Here is a 22,327-nt window from a genome sequence, read left to right on the forward strand (position 1 = left end):
ACTGGTCACGAGTCGACTGGATTATGGTAACACACTATACGCCGGAATCACAGCAAAATTACAGAAAAAACTCCAACGCATCCAAAACGCATCAGCGAGACTCATATTGGACATCCCTCGCCAAGATCACATCACCGGACACCTAAAAGACCTCCACTGGCTTCCCGTCAACAAGAGAATTACATTCCGTCTTCTCACCCACGCATACAAGGCCCTCTACAAACTAGGACTCGAATGCCTCAACACTCGACTGTCCTTCTACACACCCACCCGCCAACTTAGATCGTCCAATCAAGCACTCGCCGCAGTCCCGCGCATCCGAAAATCCACCATGGGTGGCAGATCCTTCTCCATCCTGACAGCCAAGACCTGGAACCCACTCACCACTCACCTCCGCCTCACTCAAAACGACATCTCCTTCAGAAAAGAACTTAAAACCTGGCTATTCGACAAAAATGTAACCCCCCTTCCCCAAGCGCCTTGAGACTCTCTGGGTGAGTAGTGCGCAATATAAAACCCTGAACTTGAACTTGAACTTGAACTAGGGTGGCTGAGTGAGCTAAAGAATGGTGATGGATTGAACCCAGATCAGTTGACTGGGGGTGGGTGTTTATTTTGCTCAAAATCTCCGTCCATCATCCCCTTTTGTATCGTTTTGTTTGCCCTAAGTTGGCAGGGTATGCTCAGACGTGAGTCCCTTGCTCACATGGCCACTGGAATCAAGATAGCCTGGCTGATGAGGATTATGAATCCAAAACCGGTCCCAGGATGCTTGTTTCCGGTCCAGGGAAGACATGGCTTCGCAGTTCGGGCTGGACTGTTCCCATGAGGCACAGGGTCAGACGGATTTGCATATGGGCATGTCTGAACTGGGTTGGCTGAGTGAGTTTAAGAATGGTGATGGATTAAACCCAGATCAGTTGACTGGGGGTGAGTGTTTGATTTGCTCAAACACTCCGTCCATCATCCCCTTTAGTATCGTTTTGTTCACCCTAAGTTGGCAGGTTATGCTCATTCGTGAGTCCCTTGCTCACTTGGCTACTGGATTCAAGATAGCCTGGCTGATGAGGATTATGAATCCGAAACCGGTCCTAGGATGCGTGTTTCCCGTCTAGGGAAGACATGGCTTGGCAGTTCGGGCTGGACTGTTCCCATGAGGCACAGAGTCAGACTGATTTGCATATGGCCATGTCTGAACTAGGGTGGCTGAGTGAGCTAAAGAATGGTGATAAATTAAACCCAGATCAGTGGACTGGGGGTGAGTGTTTGATTTGCTCAAACGCTCCGTCCATCATCCCCTTCCTTATCGCTTTGTTAGTCCTAAGTTGGCAGTGTATGCTCAGACTTGGGTCCCTTGCTCACTTTGCCACTGGATTCAAGAAAGCCTGACTTATGAGGATTATGAATCCAAAACCGCTCCCAGGATGCTTTTTTCCGGTCCAGGGAAGACATGGCTTGGCAGTTCGGGCTGAACTGTTTCCATGAGGCACAGAGTCAGGCTGATTTGCATATTGCCATGTCTAAACTGGGGTGGCTTGTGAGAAGTTGGCCTGGTATATAATGCTCACTAATTCTTAGTGATCACTTTGTACCATGCCAAGCAACCCTTATGATGATTGGTTGTAATTCAACCTTGTAGACCAGTTATCCTAGTGGTAACGTGGACAAAGCAGTCTTAGGCTAAACTCGAAAGGCATGTGAAGCCAGCTGTATTACCATACACAACCCCCTTGAATACCAAATGAAAGGGACACCACACAGATATATATATTGAAAATATATATTGATTTATTAACTATAAAATCCCCTGGACTCTTTATGAGCACAGAAGCACAAGCGTTAAATCACAAGACAGTTTAAAATATACAAAAGTTGCACAATATGGATGAGCCCTAGGGGCCACCTAAACCATATACTAAGAAAGTGGTATAAGAGATACCAATCGGAATGGGAACAGGCCTAGGGCCTTGGGAATCGCTGGAGCTATTTGAGACTATCAATGATTAAGTCGGGAAAGGCCCGCGGGACTCGGGTGCAATGTTCAAAGTGCACGCACTTTCCAATGTAAAGTCTATGGTGCGTAAAAAGTACAAAGTTAGTTAGTTAGGAACCTTCCGAGTGACCTAGAACGCTGAAACTTAAGACACAGGCCCTTGAGATGTGTACCAGTGTAGGAACACTGGCGGAGCTGAGTTACCTCACCCACAGGAAGCGGGTGCACAGGGTCGAAGTAGTGTCGGGTTTCGTCACGCTGGTCGATGGTGCTTGGAGCTGAAGATGCTGCAGGCGGCTCGATGTGAAGAGTTCCGGTGGACCCAAGGGTGTATCTGAAGTTGTGAAGACCTGAAAGCAGAGGGGACAATGTTCAAAGTCACTAGCCAGTGACTACCGTGGAACCAGCTTGGAACCAGGCGATGTCGGGTGCAAACAGGCGTTGTTGGGTAGCTTTTCTCTGCAGCCACGTGGACACCGGGGGTCGAGGATGTCCAGGAGTCGGTCTCGAGCTGTCCCACGCAGGCTTCTCGCTGATGGCGGTGTTGGCGACCTGATCGGAGCAAACATGCCTTGGCTAATGCAAGCCACGCAGGAATCAAAAGATGCTTAACACTCGGACCAGCAAGGTCAGAGCGAGTGCTCCTTTTCACAGGAGCTTGGGAAAGTCTGGAGCAACCAGACCCGCAGTGTAGTTTGTCGGTTTCATCGCCAAGATGGCCGCTGACCACGTGGCTAGTGGCCGGGATGGCGCGTCGAGTGGCACAATGCAAAAGGGCCCCACGCAGGTCGTGGAGATGCTGGGGGGCTGATCTTCGTTGCAACGGCTGCTCGATGGTGGAGGTTTTCAGTCCCCAAAGCACAACGTCGAGGATACCTCAGAAGCTGCGCAGTCAGCTTTTCGAGTGTCTTCCAAGAGGTCCGGTCCCACGTCACTCGGTGCCTCCACGGGTCCCTTCTTTGCAGGGACTGTGAATCGGGCTCTGAGAGGTCTGGGAGTCTGGTTCTTGTTGGGCTCTGGGCTCCGGCTCCGGCGGGAGGCGGCGGCAAAGCAGACGTCGAGTTGCTGGTTGATGCCTGTGTTCACAGGGTGGCCACTCCTAGGCCACAAGGGAGATTCTCTTCAGTCTTCTGAGCAGCAGAATGTTGAAGTCCAGTCGTCTTCTTAGTTTCAAGTTGATTCAGGATGATCTGCTGTGCAATGGCACTGCTCCCACTCTTATTCCCAATCTGAGGGGTGGATCACCTACTAGGTTCCTCCTCTGGGAGGAACCAGGAAGGGGGGCGGTTACACCCCCTTTCCTTTGTCCAGCTCCTCGCCAGCCCTGGGTCTGGAAAGTCCCAGGACCGGTTTGGACTGGCCTATGCACGGGGACACCGTGTGTGCCCCGGGCATGTCTGATTCTATTCAGCCCTGTCCTACCCAATACACAAAACCCTGTCTGGGATGGTGCTCGCACCTCCCAAGGCAGGAAACCCTTTGTCCAGGCCACCATCTGCCGAGTTTCGGTCAGCAGCAGGAGGCCAGACTCGTGTCTGTGGTGGCAGCATCCATTTTGTGATGCTGAGGCTCTGGTTAACTTTAACCGGGGTTAAGGCTACACACATGTCGTGTCCCTCTAGAAGGGTGGAATGCTATCCCCGTCGACAGAACTGTCGAGGGGATAGTATTCCAATTCGTATGACACCTTACTCGACATGTTTTGATAAAGCCAAACCAAAGATAGCATTTAACCGCGAGGATTATAATGCACTTAAGAGTATATGGTATGGCAATATCCCGGAACAGCTTAGGGAGTGGTTCCCGACAGCTGCAGACAGGCTCGGCTCATGCTAGAGCACCATCTCACATATTTCCAAGCACTCTGCCTCCAGGATTGATGAGGCCTTCCATAGGAGTGGCTGATAGGAACATATGTGTCCAGTTTAGGGTTAGGCACAGGCATACTGTACCTAAGCAAGAGGTGATTACACCAACTTACCCAGCTGAGTGATCAGCCAGTTGTGTCAAATATGGAGGCCAGGCCAGGGGTGGCACAATACATGCTGCAGCCCTTTGTAGGCCTTGGAAACACCTATGCCCTGGGTACCTAGGGTACACTACTACAGGGGCTAATAAGGTGAACCAGTTCCCATTCGTAATGCACCTAAAGTGCATTGGCAGTAATTTAGAGAGAGAACAGCAGGCTGTGGGTCTGATTAGCAGGCCCACAGCCACATTAAGTCATAAACCAGTGAAGCAAAAAGCAAAAATTTGGGGTGACCATAGGATAGCAGACCCTACACTGGGACGACTCTTGGTGGCCTTCCGCTCTGGGCACAGCACCCACACCCACAGACCACGCACGCAACCTGGGCTTCATCCTAGACTCCTTTCTCTCGATGTCCAGACAAGTCAACGCAGTCTCATCCTCCTGCTTCAACGTACTTCGTATTCTCAAAAAGATCTTCCGCTGGATACCCCTCGAAACAAGAAAGACTGTCACCCACGCACTGGTCACGAGTCGACTGGATTATGGTAACACACTATACGCTGGAATCACAGCAAAATTACAGAAAAAACTCCAACGCATCCAAAACGCATCAGCGAGACTCATATTAGACATCCCTCGCCAAGATCACATCACCGGACACCTAAAAGACCTCCACTGGCTTCCCGTCAACAAGAGAATTACATTCCGTCTTCTCACCCACGCATACAAGGCCCTCTACAAACTAGGACTCGAATGCCTCAACACTCGACTGTCCTTCTACACACCCACCCGCCAACTTAGATCGTCCAATCAAGCACTCGCCGCAGTCCCGCGCATCCGAAAATCCACCATGGGTGGCAGATCCTTCTCCATCCTGGCGGCCAAGACCTGGAACTCACTCCCCACTCACCTCCGCCTCACTCAAAACCACATCTCCTTCAGAAAAGAACTTAAAACCTGGCTATTCGACAAAAATGTAACCCCCCTTCCCCAAGCGCCTTGAGACTCTCTGGGTGAGTAGTGCACAATATAAATCCCTGAACTTGAACTTGAACTTGAACTAGGGTGGCTGAGTGAGCTAAAGAATGGTGATGGATTGAACCCAGATCAGTTGACTGGGGGTGAGTGTTTATTTTGCTCAAACTCTCCGTCCATCATCCCCTTTTGTATCGTTTTGTTCGCCCTAAGTTGGCAGGGTATGCTCAGACGTGAGTCCCTTGCTCACATGGCCACTGGAATCAAGATAGCCTGGCTGATGAGGATTATGAATCCAAAACCGGTCCCAGGATGCTTGTTTCCGGTCCAGGGAAGACATGGCTTCGCAGTTCGGGCTGGACTGTTCCCATGAGGCACAGGGTCAGACTGATTTGCATATGGGCATGTCTGAACTGGGTTGGCTGAGTGAGTTTAAGAATGGTGATGGATTAAACCCAGATCAGTTGACTGGGGGTGAGTGTTTGATTTGCTCAAACACTCCGTCCATCATCCCCTTTAGAATCGTTTTGTTCACCCTAAGTTGGCAGGGTATGCTCATTCGTGAGTCCCTTGCTCACTTGGCTACTGGATTCAAGATAGCCTGGCTGATGAGGATTATGAATCCAAAACCGGTCCTAGGATGCGTGTTTCCCGTCCAGGGAAGACATGGCTTGGCAGTTCGGGCTGGACTGTTCCCATGAGGCACAGAGTCAGACTGATTTGCATATGGCCATGTCTGAACTAGGGTGGCTGAGTGAGCTAAAGAATGGTGATAAATTAAACCCAGATCAGTGGACTGGGGGTGAGTGTTTGATTTGCTCAAACGCTCCGTCCATCATCTCCTTCTGTATCGCTTTGCTCGTCCTAAGTTGGCAGTGTATGCTCAGACTTGGGTCCCTTGCTCACTTTGCCACTGGATTCAAGATAGCCTGGCTTATGAGGATTATGAATCCGAAACCGGTCCCAGGATGCTTTTTTCCGGTCCAGGGAAGACATGGCTTGGCAGTTCGGGCTGAACTGTTTCCATGAGGCACAGAGTCAGACTGATTTGCATCTCGCCATGTCTAAACTGGGGTGGCTTGTGAGAAGTTGGCCTGGTATATAATGCTCACTAATTCTTAGTGATCACTTTGTACCATGCCAAGCAACCCTTATGATGATTGGTTGTAATTCAACCTTGTAGACCAGTTATCCTAATGGTAACGTGGACAAAGCAGTCTTAGGTTAAACTCTAACAGCCTTATTCATCAATCTCCCGTTTTGCAAGGCCCTAATAGCGAATCATAGCGAATCGCTATTAAGGACTCGCAAAACGGGATTCATGTAGGATTAGCAAAATGTGTTGCGATTCCTAATGATTCCTTATTTGCGATTAGCAAATTGCTAATCGCAAAAAAGGAAAAACTCCCCATTCATTCCTATGGGCCAAAAGGCCCATAGGAATGAATGGGGAGTATTCCTTATTTGCGATTAGCAATTTGCTAATCGCAAATAAGATTGCGATTTGAAGGGTGCCAGGGGTGTCCAAAGGACACCCTGCAGCACCCCTCAAATGACATTTGACACAGGTGTTGCACACACACATGTCCAAAGGACATGTGTGTGTGTAACATGCAACTCAGAAAAGTGCATTTAAATGCATTTTTCTGAGTTTTTCGCAATTTACCGCGAGGTTTGACCTCGCGGTAAATTGCGGCCAGGAATTGCGAATTCGCAATTTGAAAATGTATGATGAATTGCATTTAAGGAATCTCAAATAGAGATTCCTTAAATGTAATTCCTCGCACATTTGCGAAATCGCAATTAGCTATTTTTGCATTTGGGATGATGAATCCCAAATGCAAAAATCGCACTCGCAAAGGGCCGGATTCTCAGAATCCGGCCCTTTGCGAGCCGATTTAGCCTTCATGAATAAGGCTGTAAAAGGCATGTGAAGCCAGCTGTATTACCATACACAACCCCCTTGAATACCAAATGAAAGGGACACCACACAGATATATATTGAAAATATATATTGATTTATTAACTATAAAATCCCCTGGACTCTTTATGAGCACAGAAGCACAAGCGTTAAATCACAAGACTGTTTAAAATACACAAAAGTTGCACAATATGGATGAGCCCCAGGGGCCACCTAAACCATATACTAAGAAAGTGGTACAAGTGATACCAATCGGAATGGGAACAGGCCTAGGGCCTTGGGAATCGCTGGAGCTATTCGAGACTATCAATGATTAAGTCGGGAAAGGCCCGCGGGACTCGGGTGCAATGTTCAAAGTGCACGCACTTTCCAATGTAAAGTCTATGGTGCATAAAAAGTACAAAATTAGTTAGTTAGGAACCTTCCGAGTGACCTAGAACGCTGAAACTTAAGACACAGGCCCTTGAGATGTGTACCAGTGTAGGAACACTGGCGGAGCTGAGTTACCTCACCCACAGGAAGCGGGTGCACAGGGTCGAAGTAGTGTCGGGTTTCGTCACGCTGGTCGATGGTGCTTGGAGCTGAAGATGCTGCAGGCGGCTCGATGTGAAGAGTTCCGGTGGATCCAAGGGTGGATCTGAAGTTGTGAAGACCTGAAAGCAGAGGGGACAATGTTCAAAGTCACTAGCCAGTGACTACCGTGGAACCAGATTGGAACCAGGCGATGTCGGGTGCAAACAGGCGTTGTCGGGTAGCTTCTCTCTGCAGCCACGTGGACACCGGGGGTCGAGGAGGTCCAGGAGTCGGTCACGAGCTGTCCCACGCAGGCTTCTCCCTGTTGGCGGTGTCGGCGACCTGATCGGAGCAAACAGGCCTTGGCTAATGCAAGCCACGCAGGAATCAAAAGATGCTTAACACTCGGACCAGCAAGGTCAGAGCGAGTGCTCCTTTTCACAGGAGCTTGGGCAAGTCTGGAGCAACCAGACCCGCAGTGTAGTTTGTCGGTTTCATCGCCAAGATGGCCGCTGACCACGTGGCTAGTGGCCGGGATGGCGCGTCGAATGGCACAATGCAAAAGAGCCCCACGCAGGTCGTGGAGATGCTGAGGAGCTGATCTTTGGTGCAAGGGCTGCTCGATGGTGGGGGTGCTCCACTGTAAAGTCCATCCCCTGTAGGGAAATGGACCACCTGAGTAGTTTGGGGTTTTCACCCTTCATCTGATTAAGCCATAAGAGGGGCTTATGGTCGGTCTGAATCTTGAAGTGAGTGCCAAATAAGTATGGTCTCAACTTCTTCAGGGCCCACACCACAGCAAAGGCCACCCTCTCTATAGCTGACCAACGCTTCTCTCTGGGGGTCAGCCTTCTGCTAATAAAAGCAATGGGCTGGTCCTGGCCATCTACATTAAGCTGTGAAAGCACTGCTCCCACTCCCAACTCAGAAGCATCTGTTTGGACAATGAACTCTCTTGAGTAGTCAGGACTCTTCAGGATAGGTGCAGAGCACATGGCCTTCTTCAGGTCATCAAATGCCTTTTGACAGATTTCTGTCCACTGAACCTTTTTGGGCATCTTCTTAGATGTCAGATCATTAAGAGGAGTCACAATGGACCCATAGTTCTTAACAAACTTCCTGTAGTACCCAGTCAGGCCCAAAAAAGCTCTGACCTGAGTCTGGGTAGTTGGAGGGGACCAGTCCTTGATGGTCTGGATCTTACTCTCCAGTGGTTGAACTTGGCCTCCACCTACAAGGTGGCCCAGGTATACAACCTTGCTCTGCCCTATCTGGCACTGTGTTGCCTTGATAGTGAGGCCTGCCTTCTGCAGAGCCTCAAGCACTTCCTTCAGGTGGACCAGGTGATCCTCCCAGGTGGAGCTAAAGACAGCAATATCATCCAGATAAGCTGTGCAAAAGTCATCCAACCCAGTAAGGACTTGATTCACCAACCTTTGGAAGGTGGCAGGTGCATTTTTCAAACCAAATGGCATTACCACAAATTGATAATGCCCACTAGGGGTAGAAAATGCTGTCTTGGCTTTAGACTCCTCAGCTAACCTGATTTGCCAGTAGCCAGCTGTCAAGTCAAATGTGCTCAAATATTTGGCAGAAGCCAACTTGTCAATGAGCTCATCTGCCCTTCGAATAGGGTGTGCATCTGTCCTGGTGACAGCATTGAGTCCTCTGTAATCCACACAGAACCTCATCACTCTCTTGCCATCTTTGGTGTGAGGTTTGGGGACCAGAACCACTGGGCTAGCCCAGGGGCTCTCTGAAGGCTCAATAACACCTAATTCCAGCATCTTTTGCACCTCAGTCTTTATACAGTCCCTGACGTGGTCAGGTTGCCTGTAAATCTTGCTCTTTACAGGAAGACTGTCACCAGTGTCCACCACATGTGTACACCAGTTAGTCTGACTGGGTGTCAATGAGAACATATGCCTGTATGCCTGTAGAACTTGTCTGCAGTCATGATGCTGATGTTCAGTGAGACTGCCACCTAAGGCCACACAATCAACTGAGCCATCCTCAGGGTTCTGAGTGAGCAGGTCTGGGAGAGGGTCACTCTCTTCCTCCTGTCCCTCATCTGTAGCCATGAGCAAGCCCATGTCTTCCCTGCTGACATATGCCTTCAATCTGTTGACATGGAGCACCCTGTGGGGGCTCCTGGGAGTTCCTAGGTCCACCAAGTAGGTAACCTCTCCCTTCTTCTCCAGAATTGTATGGGGTCCAGACCATTTGTCTTGGAGTGCTGCTGGGGCCACTGGCTCCAACACCCATACCTTCTGTCCAGGCTGAAATTCAACAAGGACAGCCTTTTGGTCATGCCAAGCTTTCTGTAATTCTTGGCTAGCCTCAAGGTTTTTGGATGCCTTTTCCATGTACTCTGCCATCCTGGAGCGGAGACCAAGTACATAGTCCACCATGTCTTGCTTAGGCTTTTTGAGAGGTAACTCCCATCCTTCCTTCACCAGACACAGGGGTCCTCTTACAGGGTGCCCAAACAACAATTCAAAGGGGCTGAAGCCAACCCCCTTTTGAGGGACCTCTCTGTAAGCAAACAAAAGGCAGGGCAGTAGGATGTCCCATCTTCGCCTGAGCTTTTCAGGTAATCCTTTAATCATGCACTTTAGGGTCTTGTTAAATCTCTCAACAAGCCCATTACATTGTGGATGATAAGGAGTGGTGAACTTGTAGTTGACACCACATTCCTTCCACATAGCTGTCAAATATCCTGACATGAAGTTGGCATCTCTATCAGATATTACCTCCTTAGGAAACCCCACTCTGGAGAAAACTCCAAGTAAGGCCCTGGCCACAACAGGAGCTGTTGTGGTCCTAAGTGGAATTGCCTCTGGGTACCTGGTGGCATGATCCACTACCACCAGTATGAATCTGTGCCCAGATGCTGTAGGGGGATCCATTGGACCTACAATATCAATCCCCACTCTTTCAAAGGGAACCCCCACCACAGGTAGTGGTATTAGGGGGGCCTTTGTTGTTCCACCTGCTTTACCACTGGCTTGGCAGGTTTCACAGGAGCGACAAAACTCCTTGGTGTCTTCAGACATGTGAGGCCAGTGAAAGTGAGGGACAAGCCTGTCCCAGGTCTTATTCTGGCCTAAGTGTCCTGCTAGAGGAATATCATGGGCTAAGGTGAGAAGGAAACCCCTAAATTACAGAGGTATAACCAACCTCCTGGTGGCACCAGGCTTGGGTTCTCTACCCTCTGTGTAAAGGAGTCCTTCATCCCAATAAACTTTATGGGCACCTTGATCATTCCCAGCAGCCTCAGCAGCAGCCTGCTGTCTGAGGGGTTCAAGAGAAGGACAGGTTAACTGAGCCTGCCCCAAGTCTGCCCTAGAAGGTCCCCCTGTCCCCAGAAACTCAACCTGATCAGGTTCAAGTTCTTCAGAGACAGTTCCTTCAGGGGTCTCAAGACCAGCTTCCTGTGAAGCTTGATCCTCACTTGCAGGCAGTTGGGAAGGCACAGCCTTTACCCTCCTGTTCTTCTTCTTGGAAGGTGCTTGGTCCATTGTTCCAGGATCCAAGACCTGAGGTTCAGAGAGGCACTTTTTGGCCTGTGACCTGGTCACAGCAAGGACATGTGATGATATCCCTAACATCTCTGCATGAGTCCTGTACTCAACTTCTGACCATAGAGAGTTCTCCAGGTCATTGCCCAACAAACATTCTACTGGGAGATCAGCACTAACCACAACTCTTTTTAGGCCAGTTACCCCTCCCCAGGAAAAGTTAACAAGTGCCACACTATGTGTAGTAGTGACATTGCTGGCATTGGTCACCAGGTAATTATCACCTGGCATGTATTGTCCAGGGTCCACAAAGTTAGGTGTCACCATAGTGACACTGGCACACGTGTCCCTGTAAGCTTGAGCCACTTTGTTATTAATCAAAGGCGTCTGTCTGTATTTGCCCAGGTTACTGGGGCTTATGTCAGGGGTCAAATCTATGTCCCCTTCACAAATCAGAACAGCCTGAGTAAGGGTTCTGACTAGGTCAGAATCTCCTTCAGTCCCCAAGGTGATACCCACTACCCCCTTGGTTTGTGGACCAGCACTGCTAGCTGTACTAGTGGGTGCAGTTGCCTTAGGGGCTGCAGTGCTGGGGGCTCCACCCTTTTTACACTCACTTGTCCAGTGAGAGGTGTTTTTACAAGTTTTACACCAGGGTTTCTTCTGACCTTCTTTCTTCTTCTTCCTAGAAGTTTGGGACCCACCCTCTGTATCATTTTGGGGCCCTGTTGAAGACTTCAGCTCTTTAGCTTTCTGCTCCCCACCCTTCTGGTCTCTTTTCTTCTGGTCACCACCCTGGTTCTGGTTCTTGTTTTTTTGCTTAACTCTGGTTCTTACCCATTTATCTGCCCTCTTTCCCAATTCTTGGGGAGAGGTCAAATCTGAGTCAACCAAATGTTGATGCCACTGCTGGTTCTGACAATTATTTAAAATTTGTTCTCTCATCAGCAAATTATACAATCCTTCATAGTCTGTAACCTTGCTTCCCAGCAACCATCCCTCCAGAGCCTTAGTGGCACACTCAACAAATTCAGACCAGTCCTGAGTCTGTGTCTTCTGGGTATCTCTGAACATTAACCTGTACTGTCCAGTGGTTAAGCCCAACCCATCAATCAGAGCACTCTTCAGGACCATGTAGTTTCTAGAATCCCCATCACTAACTGTGAGGAGTCTGTCTCTGCCTCTACCTTCAAAGGAGAGCCACAAGATTGCTGCCCACTGCTCCTGAGGGATCTGCTGTACCATGCAGGCCCTATCAAGTGCAGTCATCCATTTATGGATATCATCCCCAGCTTTTTAGGGGGGCACAATCTTACTCAGGTTTCTTGTATCAAAGGACCTGTCTTTATCCTTCTGGACAGTGCTGCCACCAGTGGATCCTAATCCACTCTCTCTAGGCTGTCTTGCTCTAGCAAGTTTCTCTTGAGCCAGGGCAACCTCTAACTCTTGCCTCTGAATCCTAAGCTCAGCCTCTCTCATTTTGGCCTAATGTTCCCTTCTCTGAGGGCTAGTCATCTCCATTCTGGAGTGACCATGAGAGCCTCTAGAAGCATGGGAGTTGTCAGAGTCACCCGAGTGAGTCCTTCTCCTCCTAGGCTTCTGGTTAAGTCCACCTGGGGGTCTGAATGGGTTGTTACCAGATTCATTCCCAAGTAGGCTTAAGTTAGCCTGGTTCAGTCTACTGACCAGCACCTGACTATTTCTGTCATCATCTGACTCACTGCTTCCCCCCTCTGTCTCTTCTTCCTCTTCCTCCTCATCTACCTGAGGAGCTCCAGTGATGGGGGCTTCCTCATCTACCAGGATGATGGGACCAGGGGTGTCTACAGTGTCATCCTCTGAAGGATGGCCTCCTTCAGCATCCCCTGTGGGGTTTGCCTTAGAGGGCTTTAGAGTCTCAGACTGGTCTAAGAGCTCTCTTAGGTGGTCTGTAGTAGGGGAAGGCCCTGTCTTCAGACCCCTTAAGACACAAAGCTGTCTTAATTCCTTAAAGGAAAAAATAGCAAATTTGGATGCGCAGTCAGCTTTTCGAGTGTCTTTCAAGAGGTCCGGTCCCACGTCACTCGATGCCTCCACGGGTCCCTTCTTTGCAGGGACTGTGGATCGGGCTCTGAGAGGTCTGGGAGTCTGGTTCTTGTCAGGCTCTGGGCTCGGGCTCCGGCGGCGGCAAAGCAGACGTCGAGTTGCTGGTTGGTGCCTGTGTTCATAGGGTGGCCACTCCTAGGCCACAAGGGAGATTCTCTTCAGTCTTCTGAGCAGCAGAATGTCGAAGTCCAGTCGTCTTCTTAGTTTCAAGTTGATTCAGGATGATCTGCTGTGCAATGGCACTGCTCCCACTCTTATTCCCAATCTGAGGGGTGGATAACCTACTAGGTTTCTCCTCTGGGAGGAACCAGGAAGGGGGCGGTTACACCCCCTTCCCTTTGTCCAGCTCCTCGCCAGCCCTGGGTCTGGAAAGTCCCAGGACCGGTTTGGACTGGCCTATGCACGGGGACACCTTGTGTGCCCCGGGCATGTCTGATTCTATTCAGCCCTGTCCTACCCAATACACAAAACCCTGTCTGGGGTGGTGCTCGCACCTCCCAAGGCAGGAAACCCTTTGTCCAGGCCACCATCTGCCGAGTTTCGGTCAGCAGCAGGAGGCCAGACTCGTGTCTGTGGTGGCAGCATCCATTTTGTGATGCTGAGGCTCTGGTTAACTTTAACCGGGGTTAAGGCTACACACATGTCGTGTCCCTCTAGAAGGGTGGAATGCTATCCCCGTCAACAGAACTGTCTAGGGGATAGTATTCCAATTCGTATGACACCTTACTCGACATGTTTTGATAAAGCCAAACCAAAGATAGCATTTAACCACGAGGATTATAATGCACTTAAGAGTATATGGTATGGCAATATCCCAAAACAGCTTAGGGAGTGGTTCCGGACAGCTGCAGACAGGCTCAGCTCATGCTAGAGCACCATCTCACATATTTCCAAGCACTCTGCCTCCAGGATTGATGACGCCTTCCATAGGAGTGGCTGATAGGAACATATGTGTCCAGTTTAGGGTTAGGCACAGGCATACTGTAGCTAAGGAAGAGGTGATTACACCAACTTACCCCAGCTGAGTGATCAGCCAGTTGTGTCAAATATGGAGGCCTGGCCAGGGGTGGCACAATACATGCTGCAGCCCCTGGTAGGCCTTGGAAACACCTATGCCCTGGGTACCTAGGGTACACTACTACAGGGGCTAATAAGGTGAACCAGTTCCAATTCGTAATGCACCTAAAGTGCATTGGCAGTAATTTAGAGAGAGAACAGCAGGCTGTGGGTCTGATTAGCAGGCCCACAGCCACATTAAGTCATAAACCAGTGAAGCAAAAAGCAAAACTTTGGGGTGACCATAGGATAGCAGACCCTACTCTCCTACATGGCTGAGTGAGCTAAATAATGGTGATGGATTAAACCCAGATCAGTTGTTTGGTGGTGAGTGTTTGATTTGCTCAAACGCTCCGTCCATCATCCCCTTTTGTATCGCTTTGTTCTGCCTAAGTTAGCAGGGTATGCTCAGACGTGAGTCCCTTGCTCACTTGGCCACTGGATTCAAGATAGCCTGGCTGAGGAGGATTATGAATCCAAAACTGGTCCCAGGATGCGTGTTGCCGGTCCAGGGAAGACATGGCTTGGCAGTTCAGGCTGGACTGTTCCCATGAGTCACAGTGTCAGACTGATTTGCATATGGCCATGTCTGAACTGGGGTGACTGATTGAGCTAAAGAATGGTGATAGATAAAACCCAGATCAGTTGACCTGGGGGGGAATGTTTGATTTGCTCAAACGCTCCGTCCATCATCCCCTTTTGTATCGCTTTGTTTGCCCTAAGTTAGCACGGTATGCTCAGACGTGAGTCCCTTGCACTCTTGGCCACTGGATTCAAGATAGCCTGGCTGATGAGGATTATGAATCCGGAACCGGTCTCAGGATGCTTGTTTCCGGTCCAGGGAAAACATGGCTTGGCAGTTCAGGCTGGACTGTTCCCATGAGGCACAGGGTCAGACTGATTTGCATATGGGCATGTCTGATCTGGGTTGGCTGAGTGAGTTTAAGAATGGTGAAGGAAAAAACCCAGATCAGTTGACTGGGGGTGAGTGTTTGATTTGCTCAAACACCCCGTCCATCATCCCCTTTAGTATCGTTTTGTTCACCCTAAGTTGGCAGGGTATGCTCATTCGTGAGTCCCTTGCTCACTTTGCCACTGGATTCAAGATAGCCTAGCTGATGAGGATTATGAATCCGAAACCGGTCCCAGGATGCGTGTTTCCGGTCCAGGGAAGACATGGCTTGGCAGTTCAGGCTGGACTGTTCCCATGAGGCACAGGGTCAGACTGATTTGCATATGGCCATGTCTGAACTGGGGTGGCTGAGTGAGCTACAAAATGGTGAACGATTAAACCCAGATCAGTTGACTGGGGGTGAGTGTTTATTTTGCTCAAACGCTCCGTCCATCATCCCCTTTTGTATCGTTTTGTTCGCCCTAAGTTGGCAGGGTATGCTCAGACGTGAGTCCCTTGCTCACATGGCCACTGGATTCAAGATAGCCTGGCTGATGAGGATTATGAATCTGAAACAGGTCCCAGGATGCTTGTTTCCAGTCCAGGGAAGACATGGCTTGGCCGTTCGGGCTGGACTGTTCCCATGAGGCACAAGGTCAGACTGATTTGCAAATGGCCATGTCTGAACTAGGGTGGCTGAGTGAGCTAAAGAATGGGGATGGATTGAACCCAGATCAGTGGACTGGGGGTGAGTGTTTGATTTGCTCAAACGCTCCATCCATCATTCCCTTTTGTATTGCTTCGTTCGGCCTAAGTTAGCAGGGTATGCTCAGAGGTGAGTCCCTCGCTCACTTGGCCACTGGATTCAAGATAGCCTGGCTGATGAGGATTATGAATCCGAAACCGGTCCCAGGATGCTTGTTTCCGTACCAGGGAAGACATGGCTTGGCAGTTCAGGCTGGACTGTTCTCATGAGGCACAGGTTCAGACTGATTTGCATATGGCCATGTCTGAACTGGGGTGCGTGAGTGAGATAAAGAATGGGGATGGATTAAACCCAGATCATTTGACTTGGGGTGAGTGTTTGATTTGCTCAAACGGTCCATCCATCATCCCCTTTTGTATCGCTTTGTTCGCCCTAAGTTGGCAGGGTATGCTCAGACGTGAGTCCCTTGCCCACTTGGCCACTGGATTCAAGATAGCCTGGCTTAGGAGGATTATGAATACAAAACTGGTCCCAGGAGGCTTGTTTCCGGTCCAGGGAAGACATGGCTTGGCAGTTCAGGCTGGACTGTTCCCATGAGGCACAGTGTCAGACTGATTTGCATATGGCCATGTCTGAACTGGGGTGGCTGAGTGAGCTAAAGAATGGTGATGGATTAAACCCAGATCAGTTGACTAGGGGTGAGTGTTTGATTTGCCCAAACGCTCCGTCCATCATCCCCTTTTGTATCGCTTTGTTCGCCCTAAGTTGGCAGGGTATGCTCAGACGTGAGTCCCTTGCTCACTTGGCCACTGGATTCAAGGTAGCCTGGCTGATGAGGAATATGAATCCGAAACCAGTCCCAGGATGCTTGTTTCAGGTCCAGGGAAGACATGGCTGGGGAGTTCGGGCTGGACTGTTCCCATGAGGCTCAGTGTCAGAGTGATTTGCATACGGCCATGTCTGAACTGGGGTGGCTGAGTGAGCTGAAGAATGGTGATGGATGAAACCCAGATCAGTTGACTGGGGGTTAGTGTTTGATTTGCTCAAACGCTCCGTCCATCATCCCCTTTTGTATCGCTTTTTTCGTCCTAAGTTAGCAGGGTATGCTCAGACGTGAGTCCCTTGCTCACTTGGCCACTGGATTCAAGATAGCCTGGCTGATGAGGATTATGAATCCGAAACGGGTCCCAGGATGCTTGTTTCCGGTCCAGGGAAGACATGGCTTCGCAGTTTGGGCTGGACTGTTCCCATAAGGCACAGGGTCAGACTGATTTGCATATGGGCATGTCTGAACTGGGTTGGCTGAGTGAGTTTAAGAATGGTGATGGATTAAACCCAGATCAGTTGACTGGGGGTGAGTGTTTGATTTGCTCAAACACTCCGTCCATCATCCCCTTTAGTATCGTTTTGTTCACCCTAAGTTGGCAGGGTATGCTCATTCGTGAGTCCCTTGCTCACTTGACCACTGGATTCAAGATAGCCTGGCTGATGAGGATTATGAATCCGAAACCGGTCCCAGGATGCGTGTTTCCTGTCCAGGGAAGACATGGCTTGGCAGTTCGGGCTGGACTGTTCCCATGAGGCACAGAGTCAGACTGATTTGCATATGGCCATGTCTGAACTAGGGTGGCTGAGTGAGCTAAAGAATGGTGATGGATTAAACCCAGATCAGTGGACTGGGGGTGAGTGTTTGATTTGCTCAAATGCTCTGTCCATCATCCCCTTTAGTATCGCTTTGTTCGTCCTAAGTTGGCAGGGTATGCTCAGACATGAGTCCCTTGCTCAATTGGCCACTGGATTCAAGATAGCCTGGCTGATGAGGATTATGAATCTGAAACCGGTCCCAGGATGTGTGTTTCCGGTCCAGGGAAGACATGGCTTGGCCGTTCGGGCTGGACTGTTCCCATGAGGCACAAGGTCATACTGATTTGCAAATGGCCATGTCTGAACTAGGGTGGCTGAGTGAGCTAAAGAATGGTGATGGATTAAACCCAGATCAGTGGACTGGGGGTGAGTGTTTGATTTGCTCAAACGCTCCATCCATCATCCCCTTTTGTATCGCTTTGTTCGGCCTAAGTTAGCAGGGTATGCTCAGAGGTGAGTCCCTCGCTTACTTGGCCACAGGATTCAAGATAGCCTGGCTGATGAGGATTATGAATCCGAAACCGGTCCCAGGATGCTTGTTTCCGGTCCAGGGAAGACATGGCTTGGCAGTTCGGGCTGGACTGTTCTCATGAGGCAAAGGGTCAGACTGATTTGCATTTGGCCATGTCTGAACTGGGGTGCGTGAGTGAGATAAAGAATGGGGATGGATTAAACCCAGATCATTTGACTTGGGGTGAGCGTTTGATTTGCTCAAACGGTCCGTCCATCATCCCCTTTTGTATCGCTTTGTTCGCCCTAAGTTGGCAGGGTATGCTCAGACGTGAGTCCCTTGCTCACTTGGCCACTGGATTCAACATAGCCTGGCTTAGGAGGATTATAAATCCAAAACTGGTCCCAGGAGGCTTGTTTCCGGTCCAGGGAAGACATGGCTTGGCAGTTCAGGCTGGACTGTTCCCATGAGGCACAGTGTCATACTGATTTGCATATGGCCATGTCTGAACTGGGGTGGCTGAGTGAGCTAAAGAATGGTGATAGATGAAACCCAGATCAGTTGACTGGGGGTGAGTGATTAATTTGCTCAAACGCTCTGTCCATTATCCCATTTTGTATCGCTTTGTTCGCCTTAAGTTAGCAGGGTATGCTCAGACGTAAGTCCCTGACTCACTTGGCCACTGGATTCAAGATAGCCTTGCTAATGAGGATTATGAATCCGAAACCGGTCCCAGGATGCGTGTTTCTGGTCCAGGGAAGACATGACTTGGCAGTTTAGGCTGGACTGTTCCCATGAGGCACAGAGTCAGACTGATTTGCACCTGGCCATGTCTGAACTAGGGTGGCTGAGTGAGCTAAAGTATGGTGATGGATTAAACCCAGATCAGTTGACTGCGGGTGAGTGTTTGATTTGCTCAAACGCTCCGTCCATCATCCCCTTTTGTATCGCTTTGTTTGCCCTAAGTTAGCAGGGTATGCTCAGACGTGAGACCCTTGCTCACTTGGCCACTGGATTCAAGATAGCCTGGCTGATGAGGATTATGAATCCAAAATCGGTCCCAGGATGCTTGTTTCTGGTCCAGGGAATACATGGCTTGGCAGTTCGGGCTGCACTGTTCTCATGAGGCACAGGGTCAGACTGATTTGCATAGGGCCATGTCTGAACTAGGGTGGCTGAGTGAGCTAAAGAATGGTGATGGATTAACCCCAGATCAGTTGACTGGGTGTGAGTCTTTGATTTGCTCAAACGCTCTGTCCATCGTCCTCTTTTGTATTGCTGTGTTCGGCCTAAGTTGGCAGGGTATGCTCAGATGTGAGTCCCTTGCTCACTTGGCTGCTGGATTCAAGATAGTCTGGCTGATGAGGATTATGAATCCGAAACTGGTCCCAGGATGTGTGTTTCTGGTCCAGGGAAGACATGGCTTGGCCGTTCGGGCTGGACTGTTCCCATGAGGCACAAGGTCAGACTGATTTGCAAATGGCCATGTCTGAACTAGGGTGGCTGAGTGAGCTAAAGAATGGGGATGGATTGAACCCAGATCAGTGGACTGGGGGTGAGTGTTTGATTTGCTCAAACGCTCCATCCATCATCCCCTTTTGTATTGCTTTGTTCGGCCTAAGTTGGCAGGGTATGCTCAGATGTGAGTCCCTTGCTCACTTGGCTGCTGGATTCAAGATAGTCTGGCTGATGAGGATTATGAATCCGAAACTGGTCCCAGGATGCTTGTTTCCGGTCCAGGTAAGACATGGCTTGGCAGTTTGGGCTGGACTGTTCTCATGGGGCACAGGGTCAGACTGATTTGCATATGGCCTTGTCTGAACTGGGGTGGCTGAGTGAACTAAAGAATGGTTATGGATTAAACCCAGATCAGTTGACTGGGGTTGAGTGTTTGATTTGCTCATACGCTCCGTCCATCATCCCCTTTTGTATTGCGTTGTTCACCCTAAGTTAGCAGGGTATGCTCAGACGGGAATCCCTTGCTCACTTGGCCACTGGATTCAAGATAGCCTGGCTGATGAGGATTATGAATCTGAAACCGGTCCCAGGATGCTTGTTTCCGGTCCAGGGAAGACATGGCTTGGCAGTTCAAGCTGGACTGTTCCCATGAGGTACAGGGTCAGACTGATTTGCATATAGCCATGTCTGAACTGGGGTGGCTGAGTGAGCTAAAGAATGGTGATATATTAAACCCAGATCAGTTGACTGGGGGTGAGTGTTTGATTTGCTCAAACGCTCTGTCCATCATCCCCTTTTGTATCGTTTTGTTCGGCCTAAGTTGGCAGGGTATGCTCAGACGTGAGCCACTTGCTCACTTGGCCACTGGATTCAAGATAGCCTGGCTGATGAGGATTATGAATCTGAAACCGGTCCCAGGATGCTTGTTTCCGGTCCAGGGAAGACATGGCTGGGGAGTTCCGGCTGGACTGTTCCCATGAGGCTCAGTGTCAGAGTGATTTGCATACGGCCTTGTCTGAACTGGCGTGGCTGAGTGAGCTGAAGAATGGTGATGGATGAAAACTAGATCAGTTGACTGGGGGTGAGTGTTTGATTTGCTCAAACGCTCCGTCCATCATACCCTTTTGTATCGCTTTGTTAGCCCTAAGTTAGCAGGGTATGCTCAGACGTGAGTCCCTTGCTCACTTGGCCACTGGATTCAATATAGCCTGGCTGATGAGGATTATGAATCCGAAACTGGTCCCAGTATGCTTGTTTCCAGTCCAGGAAAGACATGGCATGGCAGTTTGGGCTGGACTGTTCTCATGGGGTACAGGGTCAGACTGATTTGCATATAGCCATGTCTGAACTGGGGTGGCTGAGTGAGCTAAAGAATGGTGATGGATTAAACCCAGATCAGTTGACTGGGGGTGAGTGTTTGATTTGCTCAAACGCTCCGTCCATCATCCCCTTTTGTGTCGCTTTGTTCGCCCTAAGTTGGCAAGGTATGCTCAGACGTGAGTCCCTTGCTCACTCGGCCACTGGATTCAAGATAGCCTGGCTGATGAGGATTATAAATCCGAAACCGGTCCCAAGATGCTTGTTTCTGGTCCAGGGAAGACATGGCTGGGGAGTTCGGGCTGGACTGTTCCCATGAGGCTCAGTGTCAGAGTGATTTGCATACGGCCATGTCTGAACTGGGGTGGCTGAGTGAGCTGAAGAATGGTGATGGATGAAACCCAGATCAGTTGACTGGGGGTGAGTGTTTGATTTGCTCAAACGCTCCGTCCATCATCCCCTTTTGTGTCGCTTTGTTCGCCCTAAGTTGGCAGGGTATGCTCAGACGTGAGTCCCTTGCTCAATTGGCCACTAGATTGAAGATAGCCTGGCTGATGAAGATTATAAATCCGAAACTGGTCCTGGGGGCTTGTTTCTGATCCAGGGAATACATGGCTTGGCAGTTCGGGCTGGACTGTTCCAATGAGGCACAGGGTCAGACTGATTTGCATATGGCCATGTCTGAACTGGGGTGGCTGAGTGAGCTAAAGAATGATGATGGATTAAAACCAGATCAGTTGACTGAGGGTGTGTGTTTGATTTGCTCAAACGCTCAGTCCATCATCCCCTTTTGTATCGGGATTCGCAGGGTAGGCAGCGTTCTAGTCTTTGTTGTTTTATACGCACTTGCACGATAAGCACAAACAAAGACTCCTTAGCAACTAGGATTTATAATGATAGTGCACCTGCACAAGAAGCATTGCAGGAGGTTCCGTGGTGCGCAGGAGGGAGTTCGTCCACGCACCATGCGCAAGGGACAGCACATTCAAGCTCCTTGCATGAGGTGCAGCTCAAAACGGGCAAAATACATTAAAATGGGTAAAGTTTCACTGCAAACTTTCTTGAGGACGAACTTTTCAGGGTATCAGGCAATCTGCCCCAAAATCTTTACTAGACTTGTTCCGGTGATGCTCAGTGTTAGACTCGGCAGTCTCTAGTTGGCAGAGGTATACACTTTTGACAAATAGGGACGCACCTCCTCTAGTCAGGGCAAGGGGATCACACACTTAGATAACCCATGCTCACCCCCTCGGTAGCTTGGCAAAGCAGATAGGCTTATCGCAAAGGCAGTGCGTTAAGCATTTACGACCACATACAGTAATAAAGAAAGACACTACAAATGGACACGACACAGTAGTATTATAAAAATACGGATGTTTCTATAAGGCTTAGCACAAGACCAAATAACGACAAAAATATACCACAATCTTAATAAATACTCTTGGAAGGAAAAATAATAGTTCAAGCGTAGTTCTTCTTAGCACAAAAGTCTTTAGTATCAAAAGCAACTCTTCTTAGTTAAATCACAGATCTTGGCAACAATGTAACCCACACGGGAGTCACAAGACGTCGAGGCAAAGTTAATCCAAAGGTTCGGCGTCGACCGTGAGGAGTGCTACGTCAAGCCCGGAGTCACCCGGACACCCAACAACACAGTACCTTTAGGAAAGTGAAGAACACGATGATCAGCGGAGTCAAGCAATCCGGCGTCGCATCTTCGGTATCGATCAGGCCTCAGTATTCGTCGATGTCGATGATGATGTCGCAAGAGTGAGCAGCGCTCACGGCGTCGAGAGGGCTCGAAGTCGATGCGATCAGCGGCG

The sequence above is a fragment of the Lissotriton vulgaris genome, chromosome 5, assembly GCF_964263255.1.
Source record: "Lissotriton vulgaris chromosome 5, aLisVul1.2, whole genome shotgun sequence".
Classification (NCBI taxonomy): domain Eukaryota; kingdom Metazoa; phylum Chordata; class Amphibia; order Caudata; family Salamandridae; genus Lissotriton; species Lissotriton vulgaris.